General features: G+C 34.5%; 1 pseudogene; it reads left to right on the top strand.

Moving 5' to 3' along the window:
* The first annotated feature begins 1,407 nt into the window (after positions 1-1,407).
* Positions 1,408-21,867, top strand: part of LOC123872094 — a 28,391-nt pseudogene continuing 7,931 nt past the window's right edge.

Raw genomic sequence — 21,867 nt, 5'->3', positions numbered from 1 at the left:
GGTCTTTTTGGAAATGTGTGTGTTTGTGTGGTCTCATGATGGAACCGGGTGGGCATAGTGGATTATATCCAGGGTCTCATGATGGAACTGGGAGGTAGCCATAGGAACCGAGTGTCTGTTATAGCTCCGGCGTGCTTGGAGCTTGGGTTGTTCGATTTTTGTATTAGTTTTAGCCGTGATGAAGGCTAAAATAAAAACTCGTTATTAAAACGATTTTTAAATAGGTAACTGGGTAAACTTATCTACTTTTTGTACCTTCTTGACATTTCTTTATCATTCCAATTGTTTTTAATTTTGCATAAATACGTAGGTAGGTATAGGTACCTAGGTATTTAGAGTAAAATTATTACCATATACTATACGTCTTTCGGGATTTCTTTATTGTCATGCTTTTTAGGGTTCCGTATCTGAACCTGAAGGGTGCTAACAAGGAATACAGAATCTATTATTTATTTTTGTGAAGCTTGTAGGTACTTATTGAAGTAAAGGTTTACAAGTGCCTTTGAAATTTGTTGGTACTAGTATATCGTGTTAGGTACTATTTTTATTACTTGAGTGTTATTGAAATGGAGACCCGTGCTCAGTAGTGCGCCGGCGATAAGTTCTCACTTCTTTTTGATGATTCTTATAAAAAAAAATAATGAAAAGAAATAATTTAAGTATAAAAATACAAAATAAAAATTATTTGTTTTTTTAAAGTGATATAATATATTTCTACAGAACCTCCTCCGACACCTCCCAGACGTCGCTTTTAAGGTGGTAATCTGTATAATGGTTCGCTAGGGGTGAAAGCAACAGAAAAACAGGTGCAAGCGATTCTCGACCTTATTGACGGTAACGAGAAAGTTGTTATTTTGTCATATTCTTGCTCAGTATCATTCATAGATTGCTAATATGTGGTTTTCTGAAATATGTCAATAAGGTTGAAAATCGTTTGCATGCAAGTTTCTGCTTGCGGCTTTTTTTTTTGATAGTTAATATATTTTAACGTAAAAAATATTCAATATTTTTCTGTAACAAACATTAATATTATGATATAGGAATCTAACCATATTTGACACCTCTAAAACGAACCGGCACCCGCCGCATCCGGGAGGGGCGGGAAGCGGGGTGCGGCCTGGGTACTATACAGTCGGATTTAGCCATAGCTTGTTAGGTACTACCCTACCGGGAAAGCTGTGCCGCCAAGCAGTTTAGGAATAATATGGGTGCCATACACCTTACCCAGGTTAACCCAACCAGGTGAGATCACAGGCAAGGCACAGAAGGGCTAATTTGCCATAAAAAACTTATAAAGATGCATAATATTATACTCACGTAGGTATATGCCGATAAAGAAGTAGGTACAAACATCAGTATCCTAAGTATAAAAATATTACATTCTGTGACAGTATTCAAGTATCAAACAGTACTTTGAACGATACGCAGTTATCTGCAGATATTTGTAAACATACATAGTGATTTTTCATTTTCACAAACCATTATAATATTATTATGTGCGGACGGAAGCGTTAAAATGACGTGAGTTTAAATATAATTATTTATATTAGAATTAGAATTATTCATATTAGATGATGTCGCGACTTCGTTATCGTTCGGTATTGTAAATTGAATACTTGAAAAGAGCAACCGCCGAGTTTCTTGCTGGTTCTTCTCGGTAGGAACGGCATTCCGAACCAGTGGTAGATTATTTTGATGATTCAAAAGCACTTGTAAAAGTTTAATTGAATAAAAATATTTTGAATTTGAATTTGTAGATTTAAGTTTTTAAAATCCAGTCGAACTCTTTGATTGTCTGGGATAAAATAGCGTGATATACCACTCTCCAGTGGGGTAATACGTTAAGTGTCCATTCAACACTAAAAGACACCGAATGATAGCCACCGAGTTTTTTCGTTTTGATATTTGGTTGGTTCTACATTAAGTACCTACTACATTGAGTGATATTAAAATATTTCTTATACAAAGCCTAGAATAGATTAAAATTAAATATCAAATGAGCTCGGTGAACTTACACGTTTGATCCGTTTGTTGCTCCGTCGCGACGTGATTGGAGAACAAACCAATGACCTTTCATAGTAGATGTTTACAAAAATCAAAACATGACAATTAGTTCAGTAAGCGGCAATTTGGGTATGTTGACTGATAAACTTGCCCTTGGTAGTGATAAGTGTTATCAAGGTGGTTGGTGGCAAGTGACAGTCGGATCACGCAAAAATTTCAAAAAAATACTGTTTACTAGCTGAAGTTGTTTTTTTCTGTGATATAAACACAAATTCACGGTTTTCGGATTTATTCCTTTACTTGTCCTATAGGAGCTACCTACCTGCCAAATTCCATAATTCTAGGTCAACAGGAAGTACCCTATAGGTTTTCTAGACAGACACCACAGACGGACAGACAGACAGACAACAAAGTGATCCTATAAGGGTTACGTTTTTCCTTTTGAGGTACAGAACCCTAAAAAAAGTTTTACTTATTTGAATATTGTTTCACAGCTAATGATGATTTTCCTAATATGGACCGCCGTACTTATAGCGGTGCTAATATTATACTTGCGCAAGAGTTATTCAAGATTCAGTGACTATGGCGTCAAGAACCCTGATATTATTCCGTTTCTTGGAAACATGTCCAGAGTATTCTTCGGGATGGACAGTTTTGCCACAGATCTAGATATGTACTATAATAATTTTCCTGAAGAAAGGTGAGTATGTTTAAAAATATTTGAAATCATCATCATCATCAACGTCAACCGATAAAGGTCTGCCGCTGGGCATAGGCACTAGGTAGGCACTTACCATACGCCACGGTCACCACGCTAAGGTCGCTCTTTGTTTTTAAGTATATCAGAGCCTCAATAACTCAATGGTTGAGGAGCGGACTGAATTCCGAATGGTCGACGGTTCAAAGTTCAAACCCCACCCGTTGCACTATTGTCGTACCCACTCCTAGCACAAACTTTACGCTTAGTTGGAGGGAAAAGGGGAATGTTAGTCATCATTGATATGGCTAGTATTCTTTAAAAAAAAAAGTATATCCTGTATTTTATTCTTTGTCATAGTATTAAGCAATAAAGATGTTTAAATATTAAATAAATAAGTAAATAAGAGCCAGCGCGTGCCAGACCTTCGTTATTTTATAAAAGCTGAAGGTTTAATAATAGACTACAGGCCCATGTTCAAAAATGGATGGGTCATATGAACCACCAGGTGACGTATACAGGACGATATAAGAGCATAAAATAATAAGATTCAGCACTATGCCGTCACTTGTAAGCTGTCCAACAGAGTGCTGGTGAGAATTCAAAAGTGCAGGTAGAGTGAGTACATTTTGGTCATATATTTTTGTACGGCATTTTTACCATCGATAGATCCATGAAAAATAATAAGAAAGCGCGCAGTGCCGTAAAAAAATGGTGCGCCATAAAGTCAGTAAATTTTTTGATTTTCTGACAATTTCCAGGATAAATTTGGTCATTTAATTCTGTACGGCATTAGTTTCATACTGTTTCAATACAGCCTCTAATCCATTATTCCGCAACGCCGTACAAAAATCATGCGACAAGGGGAAAAAATTGAGGGTAGCAACCCCCTCTCTTTCCGTGGTCCGGGGGATGATTTGAAACAACATAAAATTAATTTATTTTGAAAGTGTTTTATGCATAGATAATATTTTTTTACATGCCGTACATTTTCGTTGGTCCAAAGGTTTGTAGGGGATGTGGATATTATATACACACCCGTTCACTTCAGTTAGACGGCATAGTGATTTTATCATATTATTGCTATATTTTATTAATCTATGAATATTTAAACTTTTGCAATAATTTGAAAAATTTCAGTTTTTGTATTTCTCTATAATTTTTTTTAGAACAGTTTCTTTTGAACGGCAATACTATATAACAATAGTATTTTACACTATCATGTTAAAAAAAAAGTTGCCGTACAGAGTCAAATGATTTTACAGCTTTAAAAGTCAAGTATACCATGAAATTAAGATAATTATTGATACACATTCAAATGAACACTAATTTTTTGACGGCATTATTTTTAATAGTACTTTTGAGTGCTAGATAATGTTTTGGAACCAAAGCCGTACTTTTTCAAATCACCCCCCGGACCACGGAAAGAGAGGGGGTTGCTACCCTCAATTTTTTCCCCTTGTCGCATGATTTTTGTACGGCGTTGCGGAATAATGGATTAGAGGCTGTATTGAAACAGTATGAAACTAATGCCGTACAGAATTAAATGACCAAATTTATCCTGGAAATTGTAAGAAAATCAAAAAATTTACTGACTTTGTGGCGCACCATTTTTTTACGGCACTGCGCGCTTTCTTATTATTTTTCATGGATTTATCGATGGTAAAAATGCCGTACAAAAATATATGACCAAAATGTACTCACTCTACCTGCACTTTTGAATTCTCACCAGCACTCTGTTGGACAGCTTACAAGTGACGGCATAGTGCTGAATCTTATTATTTTATGCTCTTATATCGTCCTGTATACGTCACCTGGTGGTTCATATGACCCATCCATTTTTGAACATGGGCCTGTAGTCTATAAATTACAATGGAAATTCCTAGGTCATGAATGGAGAGACATGAGGTCAACTCTGAGTCCTGCGTTCACCAGCGCGAAGATAAAACTGATGGTTCCCTTCATGGAAGAAGTTGGGGAGCAGATGATTCGCGCACTGAGAAAGAAGATAAGTGATTCTCCCAGTAAGAAATAATAAGAGTACTATTAACTTAAGGAATTTTAATTAAAAATTTAATTGCAACTGTGAATATTAGCATTTTGGCTAAACCGAATTTTACATGCTACAACTAAAGCTACGAATGTTCCAAACCAAATATACAAACTTGGAGTCATTTTTAAGCCAATTGGTCTTTATTCTACTAAAATATTGAGTCTAAAGTTCGTAATTTCGATCAAAACGGTATACCTAACTATAGAAAAGTTTTAGAAGCTTTCATTTAGCTTCTAAATAGTACAATTACACCATTTTGTTCGCCAGCTATCGTTTTCTTGATATGAGTAAGTAAATAATATTATTAAAATTGAAATGTTTTTATATTTGTAGGAAATATTGACATCGATTGCAAGGATTTGACGACACGCTATGCTAGTGACGTCATCGCTTCCTGCGCCTTCGGGCTGAAGGTGGACTCCCTTGCCAATGAAAACAACAAGTTCTTCTTAATGGGCAGAAATGCTTCAGCCTTCCAGCTCAGGCAGATTATCATCTTCTTTATTATGTCTGCTTGTCCTATCGTTGCAAATGTAAGTTGTAGTTTTTTCTGCAACAAGTTAGCTATTGCTGCAATCTTACGTCATGATAATGGTGATGCAGTCTAAGATGGGAGTCTTTTTCCATTGGTTCTGAATATTGCATCGTTGTCTACTTTTCCAGAAACTAAAACTCACTTTTTGGCCAAAGAAAACCCAGGACTTTTTCATCGACTTGGTGTTGAATACCATGAGAGACAGAGAAGCGCGGCACATTATCAGACCAGACATGATCCATCTCCTTCTGGAGGCGAAAAAGGGTACGTTTTTATGGTTTTTGTGATAGATCCATTTATGTACAAGTTTATCAAAGAATTCAAAATAAAAATTAATTAAGTGCAGTTGTTTATTTTTAATGAAAATAATACCTGATAATAAAACAAGTTACAGAAGTTTAAAAGCGGATTTCTTTAGGTAGACTTTCGCATGAAGATAAAAATGGCTTCGAAAATAGCAATAATGGTCGGGATGCTGGTTTTGCAACCGTCGAAGAATCGGACGTGGGCAAGAAGAAAACACATAGAGGTTGGCTTTCAGAATACCTTATACCTAGATTATGTTCATAAACATATATATAAATAATTATCATTATTAAGTGTGTTTCACTGTTCGTTTTTCTGATTGCTTGTTTTTTCAAAAGCTAACTCGTTCTGTTTATGGAATAGAACAGGTCACAAAATATTCTGTTCATAGAACTTTTAGACAAGGATTGAATCGTCAATTGAATCTGATACTAGTTCTGAATATCCATCCTAACAAGAAGAATCTAAAATGACGAAAATAAGAAACTTGGTTGTTGCTCTTTTCAAAAATCCTTGACAAAACTATACCTGCGAGTAATAAGACGTTTTTGAAAATTCTTCATTTTACGTCAATTTGGGACAATTTTTGCGGCTTATCAAATAATTTTTTTGTCCCTTGCCAAAAAAAAAGTCGCGATTTTCTTGATAAATAGGTAACGAATTTATGCACCAATCAAACACATAAACACTGGTAGAGATCTCTTATATTATAAGTGCTTCCCTCCCACTTTTTCTTTCTTTTTCTCTTTAATATGGTCTACTACTTTCTGGTACAAATAAAAATGTTCATTTGCCAGTGTGGTCCGACATCGATCTTGTCGCACAAGCAGCAATTTTCCTAATCGCTGGCTTCGAGGGGGTGTCTATTGGCATGTCCTTCGCGTTACACGAGCTGGCTCTGAACCCGGACATCCAGGACCGACTGCACCAGGAGATCAAGGAGCATGACAGAAAGAATGGCGGCAAGCTCAGCTATACATCTATACAGGACATGACATACTTGGACATGGTTGTCTCTGGTAATTTTAGAATTAAATCCTATCCACTTAGAATATAGTTTAAATTTAATTGCAGCAAACTCAAAAGAGTTTAAATCTAAAAAAGCATTTGCAAAATAATTGTGTGATAACTTGCCCATAAAAATTGCACTTTATTCTTTATATAATTTTTTGTTCGTAATTTTGATTGAGTTGCGAGGGAATTTTCCCATCGCCAAACCGTTGAAGGACACACATTCTCCAATTTTCAGTGATATAATCATAGAGATAGAAATAAGTACCTAAATATGATATTTTATTTGTTCATGAACGAAAATTATTGAATAAATGAAATACCTAATCTTTTTATTTGCAGAAGTGCTCAGGATGTGGCCTCCAGGTTTTGCCATGGACAGAGTCTGCGTCAAAGACTACAACATGGGCAAACCTAATGCCAAATCCACCCAAGATTACATTGTACGCACAGCTATGTATAACAAATTGGCAATATTTATGACATGAATTAGTTTTTGATATTTTTGAAAAGAATATTAGCCATACTAATCATAACTAATAATCCCCTTTCCCCTCCAATTAAGCGTAAAGCTTGTGCCAGAAGTGGGTACGACAATAGCGTAACGGGTGGGGTTTAAACCGCCGACCTTTCGGAATTTCGGTGGTATCCATGAGGATTTCCCCACGAAAAAAGGGCTCTCTCTGTTACGTAATCCCATACAAATGACAAAGACAAAAACTCAGTGGGTGTTAACCATTAATCTATCTCGCTATCTATCTAGCTATCGATCCATCTATATTATGCGTATATTGACCAGTTTTTTTTAAGTATAGGTACGTAAAGGAGAAATAATCTGGGCTCCAACGTGGTGCTTCCATCATGATCCTAAATATTTCCCGAACCCAGAAAAATTTGACCCCGAACGTTTCTCGGATGCCAATAAGCACCTCATCAATCCCATGGCGTACATCCCTTTTGGAGTGGGACCGAGAAATTGTATCGGTAAGCAGCAAAAAAATAATAAAAAATAAATTCGAACTCTATTAATATAATTTGTATTTTTATGTGGGCCAATTTGTGGTGCTTATGCTACGTCAAGACTTTGTCAATGATTCCGAAAGCAGATTATATCTGACAAAATTACACTTATCAAAAAACACGATTCAAATAATATATAAAACGAAAAGCAGACTGACTGACTGATTGGCTGACTGACTGGTCTATCAACGCACAGCTCAAAATCCTGGACGGATCAGGCTGAAATTTGGCATGCAGATAGCTATCCACGCTATATTAATGACGCGAGTAACCGCAACAAAGAATTTTTGAAAATTTAGCAATTAGGAGGGTAAAATAAGAGGTGTAACGTGATGGAACTTCGTCGCGTCACTTCACCGCTCTCGTTCTGACAGGTCTATGGGCGTCAACAACTATTTATGGCAGTTAACACTCCTACATTGTTTCCTAATTTTTGTGCATCGGTCTCTCTGTGGTTCTGTGCGCTCTTTACAAAGGTAGGAAAGGCGCATTTGGAACCCTAGTACCTTTAAGTTTACAAAATCAACTTACAGAGGTCAAAATTTGTGTAGTCCGCCTAGACGAAATTGCGGCCATAATGTAATGTTAAAAAGGTATTAATGTTAAAAAATAATATAATTTTTGTACTTTCAGGTTCAAGATTTGCTCTGTGTGAGATAAAGGTGTTCCTATACCAGATCTTGCTGCACTTTGAGGTGACGCCATCAGTGAAGCTCCAGCTGCCAGCGAGGCTGTCGGTGAAATCCTTCAACCCTCGACTTGCGGGCGGCCACTGGGCAACCTTCAAATTAAGAACTTGAGGATGGATATTATTATTATTATCTTATGAATATAGATATAATATGGTAGAGAAGTAAATTTTGACCCATTTCAGGGGAAATAATCGGGGGATTTAATTTTTATCTCCTGCCCATGCTAGCTTGTAGTTTCTTGTATTAGTATTTGACCGATATATTTATAATATAATTGTAGACAATTGTAATTTATTTTATAAACTAGCTGACCCGACAGACTTCGTCCTGTCAAAAAGATTTGTAATGTGGCAGTTTTTGTGCCTACGTATTTTAAAAATTCTCCTGAACAGAACCGTCACCCTGGTGATAGGGCGTTGTGAATAAAAAATAATTAAATAAAACATATATAAGGAGTTAGGAACACACCTACATTGCTTAGACAACAGTGAGTGCTTGTAATTTAATATGAACTTTATACCATAGCAATAAAGCTCAAATTGACTACGTTTTAGTTAGAAATCATTTGTATGGGAAAAAGAAAAGGTCTATTTTTAGGGTTTTTCCAGCAATAATTCTAATTTTTCTCGCCGTAAAAACCATCCTTGAACTTCAACGAACATTTTAAAAAAAGATTTGGCCAAATTGGTCCAGGCGTTGTTGAGTTATGCGCTTACCAACACATTTTGCGATTCATTTTTATATTATAGAGAAGATATATCCATTGCCATGTTTTAATTCGACTGTCAGTGTTTTAATGCCTACAAGGGTTGTAACCTTTATAGTAATAGAATCCGTTATATGAGTGTGTGAAGAAATAAAAAGGTAGTTCCTAATAATTAAGACACATAGTTCAAAAAAAAAAAAGCCGGCCAAGTGCGAGTCCATACTCGAGTATTTTTCATTTCGCACGATAAATCAAAAACTATTATGCATAAATATAAATGTACTTAAATCTGTTTTAGAATATAAAGGTTTTTTATTTTGATTTATTTATTATGATAACTTTTATTATGATACCTACTAGTAATTAGGTATTTGTTCATGAACACATTTTATTTTGTGATCTAACCACAACTTCACGTTTTCGGATTGATTCCTTTACTTGTTTTATAAGACCTATCTACCTGCTTTTCATGATTCTAGGTCAACGGGAAGGACGCTTATAGGTTTTCTTGACAGACTAACCGACAGACAACAAAGTGATCCTATAAGGGTTCCGATTTTCCTTTTAAGTTACAGAACCCTTACAATGATAGACATTGGGGTCGCAAGGTGCTAAAATGGCGACCTCGCACCGGAAAGCGCAGCGTTGGAAGACCCCGCTAGGCGGACAGACGACATCAAACGAGTCGCACGGAGCTGCTTGAATGCGGCGGCGGCAGCGCGAGACCCTGGCGAGTGGAAGTCCCTACAAGAGAGCTATGTCTAGCCGTGGATGTCTATCGGTTGATGATGATGATGATCATCTTCCTGAGTGACATATCATTACCTATAACTCATAATCTTGCAGCAGGTTAACCAACTTCCACTTTAGATTGCATCATTAAGTGAAATCGCAAAACGCTAACTTGTAAATTGTACCTTATCCTATTTTTAACCCCCGACCCAAAAAGAGGGGTGTTATAAGTTTGACGTGTGTATCTGTGTGTCTGTGTGTCTGTGTATCTGTGTATCTGTGTATCTGTGTATCTGTGTATCTGTCTGTGGCATCGTAGCGCCTAAACGAATGAACCGATTCTAATTTAGTTTTTTTTGTTTGAAAGTTGGCTTGATCGAGAGTGTTCTTAGCTATAATCTAAAAAAATTGGTTCAGCCGTTTAAGAGTTATCAGCTCTTTTCTAGTTTTCTTGTAGAAAAGAAGGTTAGATAACCGTTAGGTTCATAATATTATGTCAATAGACAAATGTCAAGCTGTCAAGATGGACGTTGCCTAAATACATAATTATTTATTTGAAAATGATGTTTTGGAAAACTCAGATACTTTGGATCGTCGGGGGTGTTATAAATTTTTAATTTACACTTGTATACAAATATTATAAACGCAAAAGTTTGTATGTATGGATGGATGTGTGAATGTTTGTTACTCTTTCACGCAAAAACTACTAAACGGGTATAAATGGCTGAAATTTGGAATGGCGATAGATTATACCCCGGATTAACACATAAGTTACTTTTTATCCCGAAAAATCAATGAGTTCCCACGGGATTTTTAAAAACCTATATCCATCCACGGGAACGAAGTCGCGGGCATCAGCTCGTCGAATATTAAACATTCTTTTGTTTTTCTTACTTTAACAACATTGCAATCCTAATAATTATAATTGAAAATTACCTTTTATGGTAAAAAATATACTTACCTAAAGTAATATTCAAGGAAGTGGTGTAATGTTTATACTACAGAGATAAATATTAAATCAATTCTGATTCAAAACAGGTTTGCATGGCGCTTGTAATTATTATTTATACTTAGTCTAACGCGCAAATTGTGAAATCACCTACTAACTAGTGTTGTAACTAAAATTATGTACCTACCTTGAATTGTCAATAGCGTATTTGCATACGTCTAATTTAGTAAAAAATAAAACCGACTTCAATAACCACAAACACTAAAAAGTAAAAAATAATTATTGTTTCTACACGTGTAATGTATGTATGAAGTCGAGCGAGCATAATAAAAGAAACTAGAATTCCAAGTGTGAAGCTCGCCCGACTTCATACATACATTACACGTGTAGAAACAAAAATTATTTTTTACTTTTTAGTGTTTGTGGTTTTTGAAGTTGGTTTTATTTTTCTTTTCATAATTTTTTATTTCACAATTTTTAGTGGCCCCAACGTACTATAATATCCATTGAGGAGTTCTGTTCTCCATCTCAGAAGATATTTATCAGATCTTCACCAAATTTATATGGGACCACCTGCAAAGTCCCTTTTAAACAAAAAAAATATTTAAAATCGGTCCAGGTGACTTAGAGTAATCGGGTAACATGCATGATTCAGACGAATTGAGAACCTCCACCTTTTTTCGAAGTCGGTTAAAAATTATCTTTCATTTCATATTCTAGCGTGAATTTGCGTGAGATGGAAAGCACATCCGTTATAATATATTTGTTGGACCCAACCAAACCAAGAGTTCCAAGTCGACAAACCAGATTTGATTTCAATTTTAATTTATTTCAGTACTGGTACTTTCAACGCATTTTTTATTTTTAGGGTTCCGTACCTCAAAAAAAAATGTGTTTAAATTTTCAAAGTAAGATAATAAAGGTTTTTAGCTATGATTTTATTATTTGTTTAAAATGTTCATGTAAAAAAAAAACAGGGTTTTTCTTCTGAATGCTACCAAAATTATTCGATAAATGTAAATCAATAATGATACCAAATTTTACCCAATGGGGCTTACCTGATGAAGATATCAAGATCAGACTAGGGCTCTCCGCCTACCCCAAAATTTACATCTGGATCCTCTACTTTTTAAACAAGTCATGGGATCAATTCTACCAAAGGAAATCTCTTGTTCACGAAACGATATATAAAGTACCTACGCTAATTATAATTGTGAAAGAATTGCACAAATTAAGTAGTTGTTTACCAATGTGCAATGAAAAACAACAACATAAATTATTTGTCAGATAAAAGACTATTTTTAGATAATTTCCTAGTAAAAATTTCATTTTTAGATAAGTGACTTGTATATTTGGAAAACACAATAATATTACCTATTATCATAATAGGTATTTAAATGATAAGCGATTGAAGTATTTTGATAATTATCACACGTGCATACGTATAGACATCCTGGTATAGTACTATGCGTTCCAATTTTGAAGACCAAAATATCCATATTTGAGTTTGAAACTACATAATATATGATACTCGTGAAGTCCGCGTGGACTTAGGAGTAAAAATCCAAGGGAACTATTTGAATTTCCGGAATAAAACGTAGCCTGTTACGTTCCAGGTCTTTAACTTAGTACCTTTATCATGTAAATTATCGCTTAGATAAAAAATAATATAAAAAAAACAGACTTCATTATTGAAGTCTGTTTTTTTTTTGGTTATCCACAAACACTAAAAAATAAAAATCTATTTAATTTATTACCGAATACATTATGTAAACAAGAGTTACAATATGGTTGTATATTAACATTTTTTGGAGTCGGTGCTAAGAGATGCCAATGTGGAGTCTCAAACAATATGAAGAGTTCGTGCTGTTTTTTTTTTTTTTTTAATTAGTTTTCTTTAAAAATAGAATTAGGAAGTCAAATGCGATAAAATATTATATCTAAGTACTTAAATGGTATAAGTTTGACAGGTACACAAGAGTAGAACTTACGAAGTACCTACCTGTCCGATGTTCTTCATATTTGAAACGCATAGTACATAATATTTCGAGTCATACAATGTGCGTAGTAGATATAGATGTTGTAAATTGATATAAAACTTCATCCTCCGTCGAGAGGTGACGTACTCCACAGTAGTGACAGGTTTCTAACGGTTTTTTGTATATAAAGTGTGTATATTGAGAGCTAATAAGTTATAATAATTATCATTTATATTAGTTTACTGTAATAGAAGAAAAACTAAGCAAAGTAAGTTTTTTAATTTTATTTATATGTGGTGAAACCAGTGTATATTTTTTCGTATTTATAATGGAATAATCACTTATGTAATTGATTTATAATTATTTATAGACAGCGTTATAATAAAATAAAATTTTTGAAATAAGTATAAAATATGACCTTGAGTTATTAAAAATAATTTAAAACACAAATGTTTTATCACTATGGACAATAACGTTTATTTCAAATATTTTATCAAATAATATCAGTTGTTATGATAAATAATAATTGATAATAATAAATAATAACACTGTTAGGATAATTATTACAACCTAAATTACATCATAATCACAGACAACAAAGAACCGTGCTATTCAAAGTTCAGCTCTACGCTGTAGACTTTATGGTAGAATTTTAAACTATGTATATTCTAAATTTATATGTATAACTTCAGTCTTCAAATGTTTGCTATTTACTTTTATTTTTTCCGTACCTCAAGGACAAAACGGTCTAGTGCGAGTCAGACTCGCGCACCGAGGGTTCCGTACTCGCGTATTTTTTTCGATATTTTGCACGATAAATCAAATATTATTATGAATGAATAAAAATCTATTTTACAATGTGCATGTAAAGCCCTTTCATATGATACCCCATTTGGTATAGTTCTATTTTTATTTACTAATTGTTTGTTCATGAACACATTTTAATATTTTTTTTTATGATGTGACTACAAATTTCTGGTTTTCGCCAGCCACCCTATTCCTGCCAGATTTCATGATTCTAGGTCAACGGGAAGTATCCTATAGGTTTTCTTGTCAGACACGACAGACGGACAGAGAGACAGACAACAAAGTGATCCTATAAGGATTCCGTTTTTCTTTTTAGGTACGAAACCCTAAAAACATATTATCACTGACAGACCGTTGAGAGGATGTAAGGTATTTTCGTTATTATTCAATGAACTGAAATAGTCTTACATTTGTAGTGTCGTAAAAATAGCAAGACATCCAAATATAATCGCGTTAAGATTATATAGAATATTATTTGAAGCCATTATCATAATCATAATCATATATAAAATACTATGTTTCTATCTGTGTTTGCCATAGAGCCCATCCAACCGATGTGCTCCAAACCGGTTTCATCAGAAAGTCAATAATGCGAAGTTTTTTAATCGTAGTAGCACACACCGGATATCCGCTAGTTATACATATTATTATACATATTTATACACAGTAAACAAATATAATTAGCTGAAATATCAAGAAGCGAACTGAAATCAGAACGCTACGAAATATTTATTTTATTTATGTTATAAAACTAAATTAAATTACAAACTAATTATAGGTAATTTAAAACTAAAACAGAAACATTGAAAGGACGTGCGTAAGGATAACTGAGATTTCCAAGAATGTGAGAACAAAAAACTTATATTTTGTCACAGAGGAAAAGGAAATACATAAATTCGATTCAACAAGCTTATATTCTTTAAAAAAATTAGCCAGACGTGTCAGTCGTAAGAAACTCCTAATTTCAAAAATAAATAACGAACTTTATGCAAGATATCCATATTATAAATGCGAAAGTGTGTCTGTCTGTCTGTCTGCTACTTTTCACTGCCCAACAGTTAAACCGATTCTGAGGTTTGGTACAGGATTAGCTTATATCCCGGGGACGGTCATAGGCCACTTTTTATCCCGGAAAATCAAAGAGTTCCCACGGGATTCCTAAAAACCCATCCACTTAACCGATTTGTATGAAATTTGGTACCGCGGTAGCTTGCGTCCCTGTAATTAACATAGGCATTATATCCCGGAAAATCAAACAGTTCCCACGGGATCTTTAAAAACCTAAATCCACGCGGACGAAGTCGCGGGCATCCTCAAGTCACTAATAGATAGCCCTCTGAGAAGGTCATCTATGAAAAGCCAGGGCAATGAGCTAGTGTGATATTCTAAAGGATAGTTATTATTACAATGTAGAGTAGATAAGAAGATTGTTAACTTAATTATAGTGCTTCGCTTATCAAAGTTATAATAGAGAACAATAGAATATATCAAGTACGAACTTTACTAGATTCTGTTAAAAATACGATTAAATGAAAATATTAGATTACAAGTACTATAATTTGATATCACTAGTGGTAGAGTGAACTACTTTACTGTGGTAACAACGTTACGAAGATCTTCTATGTAGACATTTTCTCATAAGAAAAATCTTGCTCAAAATATGTAGGATTTTAAGAATTGCCTAGGTACTACAAGAAATACTAAAATTTTATTTAAATGCCAACAATTTGACCTCTTCAAGACCTGTATTTACGTCCTAATATCACAAGGTCATCGGTTAACTATGACCACTTTAGGCCTATTAAATCCGGACACTTTGATCTTGGTAATGAAAAATGAACTTGATTAGTACATCATTGCTATAATAAATCTAAATTAAATATGTTTATGTTCACATTGATACGGCTTTCACTATCATTTAAATAATAACTTCGGAGGGTTTATAAATAATAGGCAGGTACGTCTAGTTTACTTAATATGGAAATATGAACCATCCATAGTGCTGTTTTTAAAGCAGTCGGTAAAAGTTTTTGAACATATCGAACCATTGCACGATTGAAGATGAAGACCCACACCATTTTTATTATACCTCTTGTTTTGTATTTGTTACAGAAAATGATTCTCTTAATATGGATAGCCGTCTTTATAGCGGCGGTGCTACTATACTTCCGTCAAGTCTACTCCCGATTCAGCGAATATGGGGTGAAGCATTTCAGACCGATCCCATTCTTTGGCAACATGGCAAGGCTTATTCTGCGCATTGACGGTTTTAGCGTTGACCTGGACAGGAGTTATGATTCTTTTCCAGAAGAACGGTACGTCAAAGATCTATGTTTTGAAATTGCTTCATTCTCGTCTAATTCAACCGATAGATGTCCATGATGGTCTTGAGTTGCTTAAATCTTCAACACCACCAAATGATTTAGCATTCTGGCATGCTGGGTGGAAATTGATGAGGGGAAAACTGTCAGATATGACAGTGAGTAAGGGGACTTCTAAGTTAGCCCTCTTCCAAAACTACATCTCCCAGATGAGATCAATAAAAGAAATGAAGCTGAATTTTTTTTAATGATGCAATTTAGCTAAGCCAGATTTTTTTAATGATATAATTTTTATTCTTTTTAAATGTTTCTATTTTCTTAAAGATTCATCGGCCGTTATGAGTTCACGAAGCCAATCCTAATGATTCGAGATATCGAACTGGTGAAGAAGATTACAATAAAAGATTTTGAGCACTTCCTTGATCATCGTAATTTTACTGATGATAAAGTCGAACCGCTGTTTGCAAGAACTCTATTCTCTTTGAAAGGTGAACTTTTAAATAATTTTAGTGGAAAGAAGAAAGAAAAATAAGCCGGTTTTTAAGCAAACAAGCAAAAGTGAATTTGATTTAACAATGCCATCATACCAGTAGCTATTCTTCTTGCAAAAATGCATTGTAGAGCCAATAGAGAGCGACCGTCAACCAATCAGAGGTGATTGCGATCGTGGCATTGTAGCTGTCATTTTATAGCAATCGAGCTGCTGATTAATGATTTGTTTATTTTTTATTATTTGAATTCGCTTAATCATTTTTTACCTTGATAAAAGGTACATTTGAGGTTATCGGCTATCCGAGAAGAAAACCACATATTCAGAAGCATTAGCCGTTCTAGATCAGAGATTTGAGTATATCTCAATTTATCTGTAATACAAAACTTTTTGAAATTTTTAGGTCAGGAATGGAAAGACATGAGATCAACTTTAAGTCCAGCGTTTACCAGCTCAAAGATAAAACTGATGGTTCCCTTCATGGAAGAAGTTGGGGAGCAGATGATTCGAGCGCTTAAAAAGAAAATCAAGGAGTCTGAGCGTAAGTGGTACATTTTTATTCCTGAAATCACAACTGATATTCAGAACTTTGTAATCTTTCAAATATTACTTGCTTTGAGAGGGGTCTCTCCGTCACTCGCTCCATACAAACATAATTCGTCTCTCAATGGATTACTAACCAATCATACTCAATGGAATTTTGTAGAAACGTTCCAGGTACTAATATCTATGCCTGTGGTTTTCCAGATTTCCGTTAAAATATTCGGTTTCAAAGTTACGCGGTCTTAAAAATTCACATACAAATCTTTGAGTCCCTGTAATTTGAAAACTACATATTTTTAGAAAAATCTAAAACACCACAGGCACAGATATTAGTTTCTAAAATATGTCTGCAAAATTTCATGGACTTTGGTTGGTTAATATTCAAATTAAATTGGGGCTACGATTGTATGGAGTAAGTGACGGAGAGAGCCCTGTTAACGGTGAAGGAAAACATCGCGAGGAAAACCGCATGCCTGAGGGTTTTCTATAATATTCTCAAAGGTGTGTGAAGTCTGCCAATCCGCACATGGCCAAAATCCTATGGCCGAATCCTTCTCATCAAATTTTTTCAGTAATAGATTATGAATAATTAATGTAAAGATATAAACATTGAATACGTTTTTAATCCTGTACTTGTTCAAATGTTGATGCAAATATTAGTGGTAATGAACTTTTTAATCTGGTTTCATTTGCTGTGCGTATTTAGGTATTTTGTTGTCATGATGATTTTCAATTTTTGCTTACTGGTTTATTTTATTATTCTTTTGATAAAACATTATTTCATTATTTTTAGGGTTCCGTACCGCAAAAGGAAAAACGGAACCCTTATAGGGTCACTTTGTTGTCTGTCCGTCGTGTTTGTCAAGAAACCTATAGGGTACTTCCCGTTGACCTAGAATCATGAAATTTGGTAGGTATGTAGGTCTTATAGCACAAGTACAGGAATAAATCCGAAAACCGTGAATTTGTGGTTACATCATTTGAAAAAAATTAAAATGTGTTTCAATTTTCAAAATAAGATAACTATACCAAGTGGGGTATCATATGAAAGGGCTTTACTTGTAAATCCTAAAACAGATTTTTATTTATTTTTATGTATGATAGTTTTTGATTTATCGTGCAAAATGTTGGAAAAAATACCCGAGTACGGAACCCTCAGTGCGCGAGTCTGACTCGCACTTGGCCGGTTTTTGTTTGATACCAATGTCTTTGTTTTCGTAGCCATTAAAGCATGTCATTATTTCATGTTTTTATACTATACTAATTGACGTAAGCGTGTACAGAGTGCCGATATCAAAACAACACTTGAATTCTTAAACGGTGTTAATAAAAGCACTAGCAATTACCATATTATCATTATCTCATATTTTTGTACTTTGCCAATTTACATAAGCGTGATATAGTACAGATTACCGATAATATCAAAACAACACACTTGAATTCTTAAACGGTGATAGTAAAAGCCCTCATAATGATGATAAGCGTAAAACGATATAACCACAGAATTCGAAATACTGTAAAAGAGACTTGGGCGCGTTTGGAACCCTCGTAGCTTTAGTTTTAAGTTACGTAATTAATTCTAATCACTATATCGTACAAATTTAACAATTTCGACCATCAAAAAGAGTACAATTGTACCTTCTTTGAATAAATGATTTTGACTTTGACTTTGACTTTTGTCTTTCAGATGGTGTTTATTGTTTGTAAAGTTCAATTGAATAAAGACATTTTGAATTTTGATTTTTTTGGATTTTAAATTTTTAGTAATGGAGGTTCTAGTAGGATCTTCAAGTGGTTTTATTCCCATGGTAAAGAGCAAATTGCTCGCGATCAGTGTAATAGCTTAGTAAACAGTAGGGGTTTAACTGGACATAGCATGTTATAGTACAGTGGGGCCACTAAAAATTGAGAAATAAAAAATTTTCAAAAGAAAAATAAAACCTCTTACATCTGTAGTGCCGTAAAAATAAAAAAAATATTTGAAGCCATTATCATAATAATATATAAAACGCAAAAAATGTTTCTATCTATGTTCGCCATAAAAACTATCCAACCGATGTGCTTCTAAACCGGTTTCATCAGAAAGGCAATAATGCGAAGTTTTTTAATCGTAGTAGCACACACCGGGCATCCGCTAGTTATACATAATATTATGCATATTTATACACAATAAACAAATATCTGAAATAGCTAAAATATCAAGAATAGCTAAAATATCAAAAAGCGAACTGAAATCAGAACGCTCAATCGACGAAATATTTATTTTATTTATGTTATATAATTTACAATTTACAGATTACCGATATCAAAACAACACACTTGAATTCTTAAACGGTGATAGTAATAGCCCTCATAACGATGATAAGCGTAAAACGATATAACCACAGAATTCGAAATACTGTAAAAGAGATGGTGTTTATTGTTTGTAAAGTTTAATTGGATAGAGATATTTTGAATTTTGAATATTTTTTTGAATTTCAATTTTCAGTAATAGTTGGAGGTTCTAGTATGATCTTCAGGTGGTTTTATTTCCATAGCCGGGGCAATAGACGTAGACTGCAAGGATCTAACGGCGCGCTACGCGAACGACGTGATCGCGTCGTGCGCCTTCGGGCTGAAGGTGGACTCCCACAGCGACGAGAACAACCAGTTCTTCGAGATGGGGAAGACGGCTGCCACCTTCAAGTTCAAACAGATGCTGATGTTCTTTGCTATGTCTGCCTGTCCAGCACTTGTTAAGGTAATTAGGGTTCCGTACCTCAAAAGGAAAAACGAAACCTTTATAAGAACACTTTGTTGTCTGTCTGTCTGTCGGTCCGTCTACCGTTCCGTTTTACACTTTACCCAAAAACCAAAAGTCCAAGATGATACAATTGAGTTATTGATATAATACTTAATAATAATAATCAAACAATACTGGTGGGTAGATACCTACTAGGTAGTTACCACGTAATGCTGTGAGTTGCAAGGTGAAGGTCAAAGTGAATCAAACCCCTAATTTGAAGCACAACTTTGAATTAAAACGCAATTACATGCCTGCTGCCACTCGTAATTAGGTACCTACCTACTCATATTGTAATAAAAAAATCTGATATAGGTACAATACTTTATACCTAGTATATACATTTTGAACATAACTAGGTACACGACCTTAGGCCAAATCGACGCACCTAATAATTATATTAATGACAGGTATATGTTATTTTTGTATCATATTATTATTATTTAATTTTTGAAATAGCTGTCATAAGTAATTATAACACAGACTGTTTTAACCGGTCAGTACCTATCTACGTAATAAAGTCATTCACATAAGTAAATTCATGAATCATATAATCAGAAAATTGTTTAAAGTTTTTATCTGCCTTCCATTGTGGTTATTGCTGTCGTTTGGGATTTAAACACGAGATAATTTTACGAATCCGATGCTCAATGGCATTTGAAGGACTCTGTAAAATCACGTGTCTACTAGGAATAAAACTTGCAACAGTTAGTTTCCAAAGGAAAAACTTGCAGAAATCACAGTTTACCTAAGTGTCTTCCCAATACTGGCTTCAGCAAATTTTATTGCTAGCGGGCGCTTGGCATAATAACACTCACTAGGCAAAAGCACCTGCAAGACATACCTAACAATATGGTTGACATTTCCTCTACACGCACGACGCCGACGTAATGATTTGCGGCATCAATCTTCATACGCATGGCTAGAGTTTCCTACCAATTATAATTCGGGCATCTTTAAAACAAGAGTGGAATAGGCATCTTCTAGGTAACGCTTCCCATCTTAGGGTACATTATCTTTTTCCATCAGGTGTGTGGTTTTGGTCAAGTGTGTGATAATGTATAAAAAAAAGAGTCGTATATACCTGACACCCGGATTTCAGTGGATACAATGTTCTAGTACCTACTGTGTATGATTTGAAGAGATACAAAACTTAGTCAAAAGTTGGAAAGTTCCACAACGAACATGATAAGAATCTTTTTTCTCTTTCCAGAGATTGAAACTAACTCTGTTCACGACCCAAACCAGAGACTTCTTCGTAGACCTGGTGATGAGCACGATGAAGGACAGAGAAGCCAGGAACATCATCAGACCAGACATGATCCATCTTCTCATGGAAGCCAAGAAAGGTATTATAGCTCACTTTAAATTCTATGTAATATGAATTGAGGAGGAATTGGTATCATTAATGACTTTAATAATTTTGAAAGACGTGTGGTGAGTGGTCTAGTTGCAAAAGTGTAAACGTATACTCAGGTCAGTAACTGGATGTGTGACCGATTTTAGAGGTCCAAAAAACTATATATCAGCGTCATTCATCTTGATCATTATTTGCTATTATAAATCTATACTAATATTATAAAGAGGAAACCTTTGTATTTTTGTATGTTTGTATTGAATAGGCTCACAAACACAAAAAAAATTTCTTTTACCATTACTTAGAGGGATTCTTCCGAATCCGTATAGGCTATAATTTATCCCGGAACACCCGTGCGAAGCCGGGGCGGGTCGCTAGTAGTTAAAAATAATTCACGTAGTAAACGAGTGCAAGCGCGCAAATTGAAAAATCACTCTTCACGAATAATCGCCTAGGTATGGCATCTGCATAAAAATAATAATTTCACCACATGAAATGATTTAAAATAAAATTAGCGATCATGCCCATCGCTAATGACTTTAATTACAATCTAAGGTATCCATCGTACATCTTGTTACTGCAACTTGTTGTAGAATATACCATTGTATTAGTAACAGTATTGTACACTGTTTACGTTTAGTTGATTTGCAAGTAAAGATAATTTGCGGTTACGTGTTTGTAGTGCAATTAAATACTATTTACTTAAATCTTTTACGTCTATTTACTTGCTATTGCAATAATTAACAGAAGATATTATGTTTGCAAAACGCGTAACTGGCAAATGCATAGAAAACTATGAAATATTATATAATTATTTTTATCTCTTAGTAATATGAACTTAGGTATAAATTACACAAGGTTGAAACTGATACCATGTTATATT

The sequence above is a fragment of the Maniola jurtina genome, chromosome 14 (genome assembly GCF_905333055.1).
Source record: "Maniola jurtina chromosome 14, ilManJurt1.1, whole genome shotgun sequence".
NCBI classification, from domain to species: domain Eukaryota; kingdom Metazoa; phylum Arthropoda; class Insecta; order Lepidoptera; family Nymphalidae; genus Maniola; species Maniola jurtina.
The sequence above is the reverse complement of the archived record's forward strand: the minus strand, read 5'-3'. Positions and strand labels throughout refer to the sequence as shown.